General features: G+C 39.3%; 1 protein-coding gene across 2 annotated transcripts in view; it reads right to left on the bottom strand.

Moving 5' to 3' along the window:
• dusp12 (dual specificity phosphatase 12) overlaps positions 1 to 747 on the bottom strand; it is a 5,275-nt gene extending 4,528 nt beyond the window's left edge. For both annotated transcript variants that reach the window (XM_076079788.1, XM_076079781.1), the window contains exon 1: positions 520 to 747. The gene's annotated coding sequence lies outside the window, so the exon portion shown is untranslated. The remainder of the gene's footprint in view (positions 1 to 519) is intronic.
• Between the last annotated feature and the right edge of the window lie 3,960 nt (positions 748 to 4,707).

Below are 4,707 nucleotides of genomic sequence, written 5' to 3'. Positions count from 1 at the left end.
TTTAAAAAAAAAAAAGCTTCTTCATTTTTTGGTTCTTTCTATGATTTTTGACTTACATGTGTTAGATATTTTGGTTATAAAATGTAAAAAATAAACAGACTGATAAAAAGTATCAATACATGGCAATTAGAAAATAGTAATACAATTTTTGTATTTGCTGTGTTACTTTTACTTTGGAGTAATATATTCCTTTATTTCTTATTTATGCACATTTTTAATTTACAAATGTCATGCCTTTACATAATTGTTGTTGCTAATGTGGGACGGGTCACTGTATTAGTCTATGGCTCCTTGTCCTCTTCTAGCACTGCTGTTCACTGCTGTTTGTATACATGCTATTTGAAGTGGTGTGTTTTTTAGCTACACGCCTGATGAAGTAGGAGACTGGTCCTGTATCCTCTATAAAGCCGAAAGAACTGATAAAGTGACAAAAAGGGGTCTGCCTTGACTTGGACCTCAACATTTTGCTCATGCCATCTCTATAACGATGACAGCCTGAGGATGCGGTAGTTAGCTCACCTCGTTAGCCTGCCACTTGTTTGAGCTCTCCGGGGTAACTCTGCTGCTTCGGTTGCTCGCTGCGTTCAACACGTGACGCACTGACTGAGTAAACAACAACTGACTACAACAACTCAGGAAACCGAGCTCGATACAAAAAAAAAAACGTGTGGACACTGAGGCAGAGACAGTTCAGAACGTTAAGTCATTAAGCATCTTTCACTCATGCTTCGACTGAGGTGTTTAGTTCGTCTCTGACACTGTCCGGGCGGAAACAAACAGGCGGGCTCTTTAGTTCCGGAGTTACATGTAACCCATCAGGTTTTAACTTTATTTTGACATATTTTACCGAAAATGGAAGCTAAATAGTTATTATATATAGGGTCAAAAATGTTAGCAGTCATGTTATTGATGTGCTGAATTGACAGGATAGGCTACTGGCAGGGGCGTGTCTAAAAGGGTAGCAGCCCCCTCCAAGGCCATATTACCAGGGGCGAATCCAGGTTTTGTGCGGTGCCACTTTTCATGGCACAGGCTTACCACCTATACCAGGGGTCGGCAACCTGCGGCTCGCGGCCCGCATGCGGCTCTTCAGCCTCTCTGTTGTGGCTCCCTGAGTCTACATCAGAGGTCCCAAACTGGCCCACCGGATCCGGACCCAGGAACTAAAAACCGATAGATAATTTGGAATTATACATATTGGGCACCGGGTTTAAATTTTAACCGGCGCCTCTTATTCAGCCGTTACGGCACTTGTTCGGCGGTGCAGGAAACACACCGACCAATGCATTGCAAATCACATCACGTGATGCAGCTCAGCCAATCAAATATGGGTATTCTGACAAGTTTCCTGACTCGAGCGAGGTTTACACACACCGTGACACACGGGGCTGAGACGAGGAAATAGAAAGAAGAGCAGGGAAATTGCGCTAATCGAAGAAGTTATCTCACATGACGTTCTCCAAAAAGAGAAACGTGTTCAGAGAGAATATAATTTATAAACAAGAATGAACAGAATCTTATATGTTAATTATTCCCACAGGCAGTTAAATCCTCTACCCCTGTCAAGCGCTTTTCCCTGCAGGTGGCTAATCATGATTTTCAGACCCGCGCCCTCGGTAAACTACCAATGGATAAATCCAAAAAAAGAAAAGTCACGGAGGAAAATAGAAAGTTTAACTCTGCGTGGATGTATTCATTTGCTTTCACTGCCAACGATGCTGGCTTAACCTGTATGCTTCCAGAACAAGCGCACAGCATTTGCTGAAAAGTGTCACGCTGGAGATGAGCGACAAAGAGCGAATTCTCAGCTGCTGCAGCAAACTCTCCTCTTCATAAGAGTTTGATATTGTTATAACAGGTAAAATTGCAAAAAAAATGTCAAGAATTGTCTTTATTCTTGTTCTATATTTTCATAAATACAACAAACTATAGTTTTTCGTATATATAATATAACTATATATACAACTTTATAAACTGTGATATCAAATAGCTTTTGCGGCTCCAGACGAATTTTATTTGGTGGAAAATAGGGCAAAATGGCTCTTTGGATAGAAAAGGTTGCCGACCCCTGACCTATACCATTGTTTTCAAAGACAATTTTCAAAGCTTGGTTTATTTTTGATAGAATTTTCTGATTTCTTATGAGCCGTTTGGTTGCTCAAACCCAGATTATTTATATGCCAGAGCTGTTACTGTACATTATAGGCCTACTAGTTACGTTTCCCCTTTTAACCAGAATGTGGTGTCACTGGATGTTTAGCGATCTGTTTACTGAAAATGAACAAAAGCCAATAAACACAGTTTTGGAAAAAAAAGTGGAAAATCTAGCTTGATAATAAGTGAGGCTAAGACTCATAGATACGTTGCAATCCAAAGAATCCAGGAATAATAGAATTTCACCTCACCTTTTCACAGTACTCCTCAATAAATCAGTGCTTTCTGACTGGTCAATGTATTACTGTTGATATGATATATTTTTTGTGAAAAAATATATCAATACGTTGATCCAACAAAAGGTTCCCAATTTGAATTAGGTACATGTGACATGGATATGAAGCTGAAACTACGGACAAGTGAGGCGACAGGAAGACTAAGAGGGTGAGGTAATGCAACCCAGCAACCCGCAGTCCCATCGAGGAGTTATTACCAGTGTCAGCTGAAGAGAGTAGGAGCACTAAAACCACACAAAGTAAATGCAGATCTACAAAACGTCCTGCCAGCTACAGAGAGAAACAGACACATTTCTCAAATACACTTTATTTAGCCTAATGATGATGATAATGACTTTATTTATATAGCAACCCATTACAGAGTGCTTTACAAACAATCAAATATGTGAGCAATGATTGATAAGGGTGTGCCATACCATGCAGGGTCTTAAAAGTCAAGATTATGATTATAAAATCACTTCTAAAATGGACATCAGCCAGTGAAGGGAAGCTAAAATATTGGAGAGCTGATCAAGCTTTCAAGATTTGGTTAAAAGTCTGGCAGCTGCATTTTAGACAGCCCGAAGCCGTGTAATCATGTTTAAGCACGTTAACATGGCGTAACAATAATCCAGAAATGAAGTAATAAGAGCATGAATAACTTTTAGAAAATGATTAAAAGTCAGAAATGATCTAAATTCTAGCAATATTTCTCTACTAGAAAACACAAGAATAAGCTAGTTTTTTAACATGGGACTCGTGATTGAGGTTGTGATCTAAAATCAACTTAGAGCAGGCAGAGCTTGTCCATGTGCTCATCGCTTTCCGTTTACGTGGAGTTAAGATGAAGAAAATTGGTTTGCAGGACAAGTACAGCTGCGAATCGTCTACATAGCAATGAAATTGATAATGTGAAGCAAAGGGAGGATTAAGAGGAAATACAATTGATCCTAGAATGGAGCCCTGAGGCACCTCATACATAGATGATCCTTCAGAGGATGTGAAGCATCAAAAGACACAAAACATTTTCTGTTCGGAAAATATGAGAAGAACCACTGGAGGGCCGGTCCCTGAGATACCAATCCATGTTCTCAACCTTTCAAAGAATGTCAAAGAATTAAAGGACTAAATTTACAATCACACGGTCAGGTGGAATGAATCTCTATTCTTCTTTCAGTTACTGTTTTGTTTGCCAGACACGCTTTAAATACACGTTTCATAATGTCTGTCTGGCCTCCTGTTTCTCAAGATCAACTGAATGTGTGTGTGGTGTTCTGAACTTCCCGCCAGCTTGCGTCCCACAGTCTGTACATGGTCACAATGTGGGGTGCTAATAAAGTTTTATGAGCTGCTTTAATCTGACCGTCTGGCCAATCACAATGCCTCACTGTGACCACACCCCTCTCTGAGGGCTCATTGGAGGAGTTAGACCAACAGGTGAATGGGAACAGAGTGGGTGTGTTGATGTCTTTGGTCTGCAGTGACTCATTCCCATTGGATCATCTCTCTAGCAGATGGCCTGTAAGTGTCAACAAGCCGATTTGCAACAGATGTCAAAAAACCTTTTTCTACTTTTCAAATCCTTTATATCAAACTTCTGTTTTCATGAAAGCCAGTATGTGTAGAATATTGAGGTGATCATCCAATAGCATTCCTCTTATCTGGGGCCTTTTACCAGTCTGTGATTATACCTTTCAATTTATGATGATAGAAGTTTCGTAGAAGAATCAAACAATGTCAGTTAAGATGGGGGTCTGCATCATAAATTAAAATGAATAAGCTTTCATGCAAACTGCTATATTGAAGTGGAAACAAGAGAACACATTATTCAATATATTTAACATCTGTTTTGTTGTTCATTTAAAAAAATGCTGGGATGTTCTTGTTCATTTCTGTTTTCATGATTTTAGGGAAAGGAGAGAGTTGCACGATATTAAGTTGATGAAATCAATAACTGGTAAACTGCGAGGAGATGTACAAGAAAACATAGAATTTTAGGTCAACTGAGTGCTTTGACATCATGGAAGTTATTAAACAATGTTGTCAAAGTTGAGCATCAAATAATAATACTGTAACTCAAAGTCCACTTAGCAGCGTTTCGTAGAGCTTTCACCCCCGTGCATCATCTTCATCAGGGGGTGGACTTTTGCTCTGTTGTCATGGAGTTGTCATCACTTGACCAACACTTTGGTCACTGAAATTTTACAAATATTAAATATTGATTGAGAATATGATCACCTTACCTTGTCGTTTAAAATAACCTAAATTATTCTTTTGA

Source organism: Anarhichas minor, unplaced genomic scaffold, assembly GCF_050575085.1.
Source record: "Anarhichas minor isolate MPS153535 unplaced genomic scaffold, ASM5057508v1 ptg000006l, whole genome shotgun sequence".
Taxonomy (NCBI): Eukaryota; Metazoa; Chordata; class Actinopteri; order Perciformes; family Anarhichadidae; genus Anarhichas; species Anarhichas minor.
The sequence above is the reverse complement of the archived record's forward strand: the minus strand, read 5'-3'. Positions and strand labels throughout refer to the sequence as shown.